The following is a 12,709-nucleotide window of genomic DNA, read 5'->3' as shown; positions in this document are numbered from 1 at the left end:
ATTCCCCACCTCTGACCAACTTCAGAATTGTTTACCACTGGAGCAAGTGCCCTGATAGGGTTTTCCTCTGTATGGCCAGTGGGTTCTGTTTTTTTTTTTCTTTTTTGGTTCAAGGTAGGTTTTATTCCCCTTTTGGTATTTATAGATATAAGCATGGAAATAATTCATTTATATAAATACGTCTATGGGAAGGACAGAACTTTTTTTTCTGTTTTATTTTTTTAAATATTATTTATTTTTGAATTTTATTTTATTCATTTTTTTATACAGCAGGTTCTTATTGGTTATCTATTTTATACATGTAAGTGTATATATGTCAATCCCAGGCTCGCAATTCATCCCACCACCACCACCCTGCCACTTTCCCCCCTTGGTGTCCATACATTTGTTCTCTACATCTGTGTCTCTATTTCTGCCTTACAAACCGGTTCACCTGTACCATTTTTCTAGGTTCCACATGTATGCGTTAATATACGATATTTGTTTTTCTCTTTCTGACTTACTTCACTCTGTATGACAGTCTCTAGATCTATCCACGTCTCTACAAATGACCCAATTTCATTCCTTTTTATGGCTGAGTAATATTCCATTTTATATATGTACCACATCTTTTCCATTTGTCTGTCTATGGGCATTTAGGTTGCTTGCATGACCTGGCTATTGTAAATAGTGCTGCAATGAACATTGTGGTGACTGTGTCTTTTTAAATTATGGTTTTCTCTGGGTGTATGACCAGTAGTGGGATTGCTGGGTCATATGGTAATTCTATTTTTAGTTTTTTAAGGAATCTCCATACTGTTCTCCATAGTGACTGTATCAATTTACATTCCCACAAATAGTGCAAGAGGGTTCCCTTTTCTCCACACCCTCTCCAGCATTTGTTGTTTGTAGATTTTCTGATGATGCCCATTCTGACTTGTGTGAGGTGATACCTCATTGTAGCTTTGGTTTATATTTCTCTAATAATTAGTGATGTTGAGCAGCTTTTCATGTGCTTCTTGGCCATCTGTATGTCTTCCTGGGACAAATGTCTATTTACGTCATCTGCCCATTTTTGGATTGGGTTGTTTGTTTTTTTACTGTTGAGCTGCATGAGCTGTTTATATATATTGGAGATTAATCCTTTGTCCATTGATTTGTTTGCAAATATTTTCTCCCATTCTGAAGGTTGTCTTTTCGTCTTGTTTGTAGTTTCCTTTGCTTTCCAAAAGCTTTTAGGTTTCATTTGCTCCCATTTGTTTATTTGTGTTTTTTATTCCATTACTCTAGGAGGTGGATCAAAAAAGATCTTGCTGTGATTTATGTCAAAGAGTATTCTTCCTATGTTTTCCTCTAAGAGTTTTATAGTGTCCGGTCTTACATTTCGGTCTCTAATCCATTTTGAGTTTATTTTTTGTGTATGGTGTTAGGGAGTGTTCTAATTTCATTCTTTTACATGTAGCTGTCCATTTTTCCCAGCACCACTTATTGAAGAGACTGTCTTTTGTCCATTGTATATCCTTGCCTCCTTTGTCATAGATTAGTGGACCATAGGTGTGTAGGTTTATCTCTGGGCTTTCTTTTTTTTTCCTTTTACATCTTTATTGGAGTATAATTGCTTTACAATTGTGTGTTAGTTTCTGCTGTATAAAAAAGTGAATCAGCTATACGTATACATATAACACCATATCCCCTCCCTCTTGCACCTCCCTCTCACTCCCTTATCCCACCCCTTTAGGTGGTCACAAAGCACTGAGCTGATCTCCCTGTGCTATGTGGCTGCTTCCCAGTAGCTATCAATTTTACATTTGGTAGTGTATATATGTCCATACCACTCTCTCACTTTGTCCCAGCTTACCCTTCCCCCTCCCCGTGTCCTCAAGTCCTTTCTCTACGTCTGTGTCCTTAATCCTTTCCTGCCCCTAGGTTCTTCATAAACTTTTTTCTTTTAGATTCCATATATATGTGTTAGCATATGGTATTTGTTTTTCTCTTTCTGACTTACTTCACTCTGTAGGACAGACTCTAGATCCATCCACCTCACTACAAATAACTCAATTTCATTTCTTTTTATGGCTGAATAATGTTCCATTGTATATATGTGCCACATCTTCTTTATCCAGTTATCTGTTGATGGACACTTAGGTTGCTTCCATGTCCTGGCTATTGTAAATAGAGCTACAATGAACATTGTGGTACATGACTCTTTTTGAATTATGGTTTTCTCAGGGTAAATGTCCAGTAGTGGGATTGCTGGGTTGTATGGTAGTTCTATTTTTAGTTTTTAAGGCACCCCCGTACCATTCTCCTTAGTGGCTATATCAATTTACATTCCCACCAACAGTGCAAGAGGGTTCCCTTTTCTCCAATAAATGCCTCTCCAGCATTTATTGTTTGTAGATTTTTTGATGATGGCCATTCTGACTGGTGTGAGGTGACACCTCACTGTAGTTTTGATTTGCATTTCTCTAATGATTAGTGATGTTCAGCATCCTTTCATGTGTTTGTTGGCAAACTGTATATCTTCTTTTTTTTTTTTTTAATTTATTTATGGCTGTGTTGTATCTTCGTTTCTGTGCCAGGGCTTTCTCTAGTTGTGGCAAGTGGGGGCCACTCTTCATCGCGTTGCGTGGGCCTCTCACTATCGTGGCCTCTCTAGTCGCGGAGCACAGGCTCCAGACACGCAGGCTCAGTAGTTGTGGCTCACGGGCCCAGCTGCTCCACGGCATGAGGGATCCTCCCAGACCAGGGCTCAAACCCGTGTCCTCTGCATTGGCAGGCAGATTCTCAACCACTGCGCCACCAGGGAAGCCCTGTATATCTTCTTTGGAGAAATGTCTATTTAGGTCTTCTGCCCATTTTTGGATTGGGTTGTTTGGTTTTGTGATATTGAGCTACATGAGCTGCTTTTTGGAGATTAATCCTTTGCCATTTGCTTCATTTGAAAATATTTTCTCTCATTCTGATGGTTGTCTTTTCGTCTTGCTTATGTTTTCCTTTGCTGTGCAAAAGATTTTAAGTTTCATTAGGTCCCATTTTTTTATTTTTGTTTTTATTTCCATTTCTCTAGGAGGTGGGTCAAAAAGGATCTTGCTGTGATTTATGTCATAGACTGTTCTGCTTATGTTTTCCTCTAAGTGTTTTATAGTGGCTGGTCTTAGATTTAGGTCTCTAATCCATTTTGAGTTTATTTTTGTGTATGGTGTTAGGGAGTGTTCTAATTTCATTCTTTTACATGTAGCTGTCCAGTTTTCCCAGCACCACTTACTGAAGACACTGTCTTTTCTCCATTGTATACCCTTGCCTCCTTTGTCATAGATTAGTTAACCATAGGTACGTGGGTTTATCTCTGTGCTTTCTATCCTGTTCTATTGATCTATATTTCTGTTTTTGTGTCAGTACCATATTATCTTGATTACTGTAGCTTTGTAATACAGTCTGAAGTCTGGAAGTCTGATTCCTCCAGCTCTTTTTTTTTCCCCTCAAGACTGCTTTGGCTATCCGGGGTCTTTTGTGTCTCCCTACAAATTTTAAGATTTTTTTTCTAGTTCTGTAGAAAATGCCAAAGGTATTTTGATAGGGATTGCATTGAATCTGTAGATTGCTTTGGGTAGTATAGTCTTTTTCACAATATTGATTCTTCTAATCCAAGAACATGGTATATGTCTCCATCTGTTTATATCATCTTTGATTTCTTTCATCAGTGTCTTATAGTTTTCTGAGTACAGGTCTTTTACTTCCTTAGGTAGGTTTATTCCTAGGTATTTTATTCTTTTTGTTGCAGTGGTAATGGGATTGTTTCCTTAATTTCTCTTTCTGATCTTTCGTTGTTAGTGTATAGGAATGCAAGCAATTTCTGTGCATTAATTTTGTATCCTGCAACTTTACCAAATTCATTGATTAGCTCCAGTGGTTTTCTGGTGGCATCTTTAGGATTCTCTATCTATGATATGATGTCATCTGCAAACAGTGACAATTTTACTTCTTCTTTTCCTTTTTGTATTCCTTTTATTTCTTTTTCTTCTCTGATTGCCATGGCTAGGACTTCCAAAACTATGTTGAATAGTAGTGGTGAGAGTGGACATCCTCGTCTTGTTCCTGATCTTAGAGGAAACGCTTTCAGTTTTTCACCATTGAGAATGCTGTTTGCTGTGGGTTTGTCATTTATGGCCTTTATTATGTTGAGGTAGTTTCCCTCTATGCCCACACTCTGCAGAGTTTTTATCATAAATGGGTGTTGAATTTTCTCAAAATCTTTTCCTGCATCTATTGAGATGATCATATGGTTTTATTCTACAATTTGTTAATATGGTGTATCACATTGATTTGTGTATATTGAAGAATCCTTGCATCCCTGGGATAAACCCCACTTGATCATGGTGTATGATCCTTTTGATGTGTTGTTCGATTCTGTTTGCTACTATTTTGTTGAGGATTTTTACATCTATATTCATCAGTGATATTGGTCTATAATTTTCTTTCCTTGTAGTATCTTTGTCTGGTTTTGGTATCAGGGTGATGGTGGTCTCATAGAATGAGTTTGGGAGTGTTCCTTCCCCTGCAATTGTTTTGAAGAATTTGAGAAGGTTGGGTGTTAGCTCGCCTCTAAATATTTGATAGAATTCACCTGTGATGCCATCTGGTTCTGGACTTTTGTTTGTTGGAAGATTTTTAATCACAGTTTCAATTTCATTGTTTGTGATAGGTTTGTTTATATTTTCTATTTCTTCCTGATTCACTCTTGGAAGGTTATCCCTTTCTAAGAATTTGTCCATTTCTTCCAGGTTGTCCATTTTATTGGCATAGAGTTGCTTGTAGTAGTCTCTTAGGATGCTTTGTATTCCTGTGGTGTCTGTTGTAACTTCTCCTTTTTCACTTCTCATTTTGTTGATTTGAGTCCTCTCCCTCTTTTTCTTGAGTCTGGCTAAAGGCTTATCATTTTTGTTTATCTTCTCAAAGAACCAGCTTTTAGTTTTATTGATCTTTGCTTTCGTTTTCTTTGTTTCTATTTCATTTATTTCTGCTCTGATCTTTATGCTTCCTTTCCTTCTACTAACTTTGGGTTTTGTTCTTCTTTCTCTAGTTCCTCTAGGTGTAAGGTTAGATTGTTTATTTGAGATTTTTCTTGTTTCTTGAGGTAGGCTTGTATTGCTATAAACTTCCCTCTTAGAACTGCTTTTGCTGCATCCCATAGGTTTTGGATCATCGTGTTTTTGTTGTCATTTGTCTCTAGGTAGTTTTTGATTTCCTCTTTTATTTCTTCAGTGATCTCTTGGTTATTTAGTAACGTATTGTTTAGCCTCCATGTGTTTGTGTTTTTTACGGTTTTTTCCCTGTAATTGATTTCTAATCTCATAGCATTGTGGTCGGAACAGCTGCTTGATATGATTTCAGTTTTCTTAAATTTACTGAGGCTTTATTTGTGACCCAAGATGTGATCTATCCTGGAGAATGTTCCGTGTGCAGTTGAGAAGAACGTGTACTCTGCTGTTTTTGGATGGAGTGTCCTATAAATATCAATTAACTCTATCTGGTCTATTGTGTCATTTAAAGCTTGTGTTTCCTTATTAATTTTCTGTCTGGATGATCTCCACTGGTGTAAGTGAGCTGTTAAAGTCCCCCGCTATTATTGTGTTACTGTCGATTTCCTCTTTTATAGCTGTTAGCAGTTGCCTTATATATTGAGGTGCTCCTATGTTGGGTACATATATATTTATAATCGTTATATCTTCTTCTTGGATTGATCCCTTGACCATTATGTAGTGTCTTTCCTTGTCTCTTGTAACATTCTTTATTTTAAAGTCTATTTTATCTGATATGAGTATTGCTACTCCAGCTTTCTTTTGATTTTCATTTGCATAGAATATATTTTTCCATCGCCTCACTTTCAGTCTGTATGTGTCCCTAGGTCTGAAATGGGTCTCTTGTAGACAGCATATATATGGGTCTTGTTTTTGTATCCATTCAGCGAGCCTGTGTCTTTTGGTTGGAACATTTAGTCCATTCATGTTTAAGGTAATTATCAATATGTATGTTCCTATTACTATTTTCTTAATTGTTATGGGTTTGTCTTGGTGGGTCCTTTTCTTCTCTTGTGTTTCCCACTTAGAGAAGTTCCTTTAGCATTTGGTGTAGAGCTGGTTTCATGGTGCTGAATTCTCTTAGCTTTTGCTTGTCTGTAGGACTTTTGATTTCTCTGTCAAATCTGAATGAGATCCTTGCTCGGTGGAGTACTCTTGGTTGTAGGTTCTTCCCTTTCATCACTTTAAATTTATCATGCCACTCCCTCTGGCTTGTAGATTTTCTGCTGAGAAATCAGCTGTTATGGGAGTTCCCTTGTATGTTATTTGTCATTTTTCCCTTGTTGCTTTCAATAATTTTTCTTTGTCTTTAATTTTTGTCAATTTGGTTACTATGTGTCTTGGCATTTTTCTCCTTTGGTTTATCCTGCCTGGGACTCTCTGCGCTTCCTGGACTTGGGTGGCTATTTCTTTTCCCATGCTAGGGAAGTTTTCAACTATAATCTCTTCAAATATATTCTTGGGTCCTTTCTCTCTCTCTTCTCCTTCTGGGACCCCTATAATTTGAATGTTGTTGCATTTAATGTTGTCCCAGAGGACTCTTAGGGTGTCTTCATTTATTTTCATTCTTTTTCTTTCTTCTGTTCCATGGCAGTGATTTCCACCTTTCTGTCTTCCAGGTCACTTATCCGTTCTTCTGCCACAGTTATTCTGCTACTGATTCCTTCTAGTGTATTCTTCATTTCAGTTATTATATTATTCACCTCTGTTTGTTTGTTCTTTAATTCTTTTAGGTCTTTGTTAAACATTTCTTGCATCTTCTCGATCTTTGCCTCCATTCTTTTTACAAGGTCTTGGATCATCTTCACTATCATTATTCTGAATTCTTTTTCTGGAAGGTTCCCTATCTCCACCTCATTTCGTTTTTTTTCTGGGGTTTTATCTTGTTCCTTGATCTGGTATAAAGTCCTCTGCCTTTTCATTTTGTCTATCTTTCTGCGAATGTGGTTTTCCTTCCACAGGCTGCAGAATTGTAGTTCTTCTTGCTTCTGTTGTCTGCTCTCCGGTGGATGAGTCTATCTTAGAGGCTTGTGCAAGCTTCCTGATGGGAGAGACTGGTGGTGAGTAGAGCTGGGTGTTGCTTTGTTGGGCAGAGCTTTAATCCGCTTGTCTGCGGATTAAATAAAACTTTAATAAAATGTTTAATCCGCTTGTCTGCTGATGCATGGGGCTGGGTTCCCTCCCTGTTGGTTGTTTGGCCTGAGGCAACCCAGCACTGGAGCCTACCTTGCTCTTGGTGGGGCTAATGGCGGACTCTGGGAGGGCTCACACCAAGGAGTATTTCCCAGAACTTCTGCTGCCAGTGTCGTTGTCCTCACGGTGAGCCACAGCCACAGCCACCACCTGCCTCTGCAGAAGACCCTCTAAAACTAACAGGTAGTTCTGGTCATTCTCCTACGGGGTCACTGCTCCTTCCCCTGGGTCCTGATGTGCACACTACTTTGTGTGTGCCCTCCAAGAGTGGAGTGTCTGAGTGGAGTTGAGACTCTGAGACTCTGCATGGAGTCGCACAGACTCTGGGTCCTGTGAAGCTTCGATGTTTTGTGGTTCTAGAAATCCTATAGGAGACGGTCCACAGCAGGTGAAGCTAATGCTGTCAGTAGAGGTGATGAAGCCAAAGATCAGCAGTTCCGACTAGAGGTGCCAATGTACATACAGGACAAAATCATCTCGTGTGAATGTAGTTCAGGCATGTTTAAGATGAATGCAGCCATGTTAATGCCTACCGTATTCTATCTTGAGCCTCTCCTCAGGGACCCCCTCCTCAGTTTCTGAGGCTCCTGTAAGTCATGTACAGGGGACAGGAGAGTGGACTCTGTCCAGTCTGAGCCCTGAGTTACGCTGTGTGTATCTTAGGATACTTTGTATTTCTGTGGTGTCTGCTGTAACATCATCTCTTTCATTTCAGATTTATTTGGGCCCTCTCTTTTTAAAAAAACATACTACTGTTGTCTTTTATTCTTTACAGAAGTTTAATAAGTGTTTGATCTACTATCCTTACTCTATGTATACTTTTTGCAGTGAGATTTTTACTTTACTTTGTTTTCTTGTTACTATCAATAATTAGTGAGACTTCTTTTAAGCTATCTTCAACATTGCTTATAAAGCTGCTTTATTAGTGATGACAGAGCCTTAATGGAAGTCATGTTCTGGTTGTAAATTATGATGCAATGTGCCAGCAAAAAGCCCCTTAAGTTTATGTCTCATTACTTCTTGTTCTTTTTATAATTTAATTTTTATTTTTTATCAGAACAAATTTGATTAAAATGTTTTGTTTCTTCTAGGTGTGCAAGATGTGGTTCTTTTAAACATATACATATATCTATTCTTCTTTGGATCATTTTACTATGTAGGGTATGACACAATGTTGAGTAATCTTCTCTTGGTATTCCGTAGGTCTTTGGTGATTACATATTTCACATGTGTTTCTATATCTATGTTAACCCCAATATCCTAATGTATCCAATCCTCACACCTTTCCATTTGGTGAACCATAAGTTTGTTTAATGAATCTGTGATTGCATTTCTCTGTGGAAATATCTTCATTGGTATCAATTTTTAGCTAACACCTATAAGTGATATTATAGGATATGTGACTTTTGCTTTCTGACTTAGTACAATTTGCCTGATTACCTCGAGAATCATACATGATGCTGCAAATGGCATTGTTTCCTTTTTTTCCCTTGCTAATATTCCATCTGTACGTGTACCAGTTCTTCTTTGGCCACGCACCTCTTGATGGACTTTTTGGTTGCCTCCATGTCTTGGCTATTGTAATACTGCTGCAATGCACATTTGTTTCCCTGTGTCTTTCTAGTTCTATCTTCTTATGTTATAGGCCAAAGAGTGGGCTTACTGTATCATATGGTAGCTCAGTGTGTACGTTTTAAAGACACCACCATTCAGTTCTCATTATTGGCTCTTTCAGGTTATGTTCCACTTAAATTTCCCTGTGGAAATATGTTCATTTGTGTCCGTTATTAGATAACGCCTATAAGTGATTTCATAGGATATAGGACTTTTGCTTTCCGACTTCCCTCATGTTCTGTGATTATCTCCAAGATCATCTATGGTGCCTCAAAGAGCAGTGTTTCATTGTTTTCCATGGCTAGTATTCATTGTGTACATGGACCACTTCTTCTTTATCCCTTCATCTGTTGATGGACATTTTGGTTGCTTCACTGTCTTGTCTATTGTGAATAAGGCTGCAGTGCAGCTTTTGCAGCCCGGGTCTTCTTGATTCTGGTCTTCTCAGGTGAGAGGCCCATTGGTGCACCTGCTGGATTGAATGGTACCTCACTTTTTCCTTTTAAACGCAGCTCCTTTCTGTTCTCATTATTGGCTGTTAACCACTTTACATCTCACCAGCAGCTAGAGGGTACACAGTTCTCTAAAAGCTCTTCAGCATTGATTGTTTGTAGGCTTTTTGCTGATGGTCAGTCGACTGGTGTGAGTTGAAAACTTTTTGTAGATTAGATTGCATGAGTCTAATACTTCCTGAGGTTGAGCTTTTATCCATTTTCCTTTTTTTCAAAAGAGAGTGAGTAAAACTTACCTCTTCATACTATCTTCCTGAAAATGTTGCCTGTTTTGAATTGTTTTATCCATTCCCTACCTCAGCACAATTTTGAGGGCAGGTGTCCTTTACAGGCCTGAGTCCTTGTGAATGTTAAGTGACCATTAGCTGTGGGTTAAAAGCTGCTCTTGCGGGAATGGGCCACAAGGCGGCAGCATTTCTCCTTTACCAAATCTGGTTACTAGGGCAACAGAGCCTTACTGGAAGTGGTGTTCTAGGTTGTAAATTAGAACGGAATGTGACAGGAAAAAGCCCTTTAAGTTTGTGTCTCATTACTTCTTGTTCGTAGTTTTAACTTAATTTTTATTTTTTATCACAGCAAACTTGATTACAATGTTTTGTTTGTTCTAGGTGTGCAAGATGTGCTTCTTTCACACATATACATATATGTATTCTTCTTCAGATCCTTTTCCCATGTAGGTTATGACACAATGTTGAGTAGTCTTCCCTTGGTATTCCGTAGATCTTTGGTGATTATATATTTCACATGTGTTTGTATCTCTCCGTTAACCTCAATATGGTAGTGTATCCAATCCTCACACCTTTCCATTTGGCGAAGCATAAGTTTTTGTACTGAATCTGTGATTGCCTTTCTCTGTGGAAATATCTTCGTTTGCTTCAATTTTTAGGTAACACCTGTATGTGATATGATAGGATATGTGTCTTTCGCTGTCTCACTTACTACAAGTTGCGTGATTACTTCTAGACTCATCTGTGGTGCTGCAAATGGCATTGTTTCATTTTTTCGCTAGCTCATATTCCATGTGTACATGTAGCAGTTCTTCTTTGTCCACCCATCTGTCGGTGGACTTTTTGGTTACTTCCATATCTTGGCTATTGTAATACTATGCAATGCAGATTTGCCTGCCTGTGTCTTTCCAATTCTGTCTTCTTAGGTTATAGTTCCAGGAAAGGGTCTGCTGGATCATATGGTAGCTCAATGTTTACCTTTTAAAGGCACCTCCATTCTGTTCTCTTTAGTGGCTCTTTCTAGGTTACGTCCCACGTAAAGTTGAGGGTATGCACTTCTCCACAGCACCTTCAGCATTTATTCTTTGTAGTTTTTTTGCTGATGGTTATTCTGACTGGTTTGAGCTGATACCTCTTTGTGGTTGAATTTGCATGTGTCTCATAATGCGTTGAAATTGAGCTTTAAGACATGTGCTTTTTATTTTTCCAGCTGTGATTAGAGCTTAGTTCTTCAAAGTGTTTACTTGAAGTATGTGTCACCTTTTGAAATATTTTGGCCATTACCTCCCTCAAGACATTTTGAGGGCAGGTTTCATTTACAGCCCTGCAGTACTAGTTCATATGAAGTGACCATTAACTCAAGCTTTAAACCTGCTTTTGCAGGTAACGGCCAGAGGGCGGCAGCCTTTCTACGTTCCCCACGCTGGTACTAGGGAAACAGACCTACCAGCCAGTGGTGTTCTTCGGTTATAAATTAGAGTGGAATGTGCCCGGAGAAACCCACAGTTGCTGATGTCTCCTTACATTTGTTTGTTTTTTAAATTTAATTTATATTTTTTACTGGAGTACTATTCCGTTGTATACATGGACCACTTCTTCTTGGTGCATTCCTCTGTTGATGGACATTTTTGTTGCTTCCATGTGTTGACTATGGTAAGTATTGCTGGCGTACAGGTTTGCCAGCCTGTGACTTTTTGATTCTCATTTTCTCAGGTGATAGGCTCAGCAGATGGTATGCTTGATTCACTGGTAGCTCAATGTTTACCTTTTCAAAGCACCTCCATTGTGTTTACAGGAATGGTTCTTACCACGTCCCCCTTAGAGCTCAGGGTACACATTTCTCCACAATCCCTTCAACATGTATTGTTTGCAGCATTTTTGCTGATGGCCATTCTGACTGCTGTGAGCTGATAGGTATTTGTAATTTCCGTTTGCCTATCTTTAAAAATTCCTAAACTTTATCATTTTCCCACGCCTTTTTCTTTTCACTTAAAAGAAAAAACCGTGTGTACAATATACCTCTTGAAATTGTCTTCTTCGAAGGTTGCCCTCTTTTCAATTTTTTCGTCGATTTTTGACCCCAGAAATTTATTGGAGGGCAGGTGTCATTTACAGAACTGCAAGTTGGTGAATATTTAGTGACCTTTCGCAGTGGGTTTAAAGCTGCTGTTGTGGGAAACGGCCACAAGGAGGCAGCATTTCTCCATTCCCCAATCTGGGTACTAGGGCAGCAGAGCCTTTCTGGAAGTCGTTGTCCTAGGTTGTAAATGAGAATGGAATTTGCCAGGAGAAATCCCCATAAGGTTATGTCTCATTACTTCTTCTTGGCTTTTTACATTTTTTTAATCAGAGTAAAGATTAGAATATTGTTTTTCCTAGGTGTACACAATCTGGTTCATTTGTACATTATCTACGTCTATTAATGTACAGATCCTCTTCCCATGTAAAATATTACAGTGTTCCATAGACCACCCTTGCTATATGTTCGGTCTTTTTGATACATGTATATAATATGTATTTGTATACGTATAGTAACACTATTCTTCATTTATCAATTCCCCCCTCCTTTCCTTTTAGATGAGCATAGTTTGTTTTCTAAGCCCGTGAGTGTCTTTCTCTTTGGAAATATGTTCATTTGTGTCAGTTATTACATAATGCCATAAGTGATATTATAGGATATAGGTCTTTTGCTTTCTGTCCTACTTCATGTTTTGTGATTATCTCCAGGCTCATGTATGGTGCCTCAAAGAGCAGTGCTTCAATGTTTTCCATGGCTAATATTCCATTGTGGACATGGACCACTTCTTCTTGGTGCATTCCTCTGTTGATGGACGTTTTCGTTGCTTCCAAGTGTTGCCTATGGTAACTATTGCTGGAGTGCAGGATTGCCAGCCTGTGACTTTTGGATTTTCATTTTCTCAGGTGATACACCCAGCAGTGGGTGTGATTGATTGACTGGTATGGTAGCTCAATGTTACCTTTTCAAGGCACCTCAATTGTGCTTTCATTAGTGGCTCTTACCACGTCCCCCTTAGAATCGAGGGTACTCATTTCTCCACAATCACGTCAGCATTTATTGTTTGCAGCATTTTTGTCGAGGGCC

Source organism: Eubalaena glacialis, chromosome 8, assembly GCF_028564815.1.
Source record: "Eubalaena glacialis isolate mEubGla1 chromosome 8, mEubGla1.1.hap2.+ XY, whole genome shotgun sequence".
Taxonomy (NCBI): Eukaryota; Metazoa; Chordata; class Mammalia; order Artiodactyla; family Balaenidae; genus Eubalaena; species Eubalaena glacialis.
Note: the sequence above shows the minus strand (reverse complement) of the source record.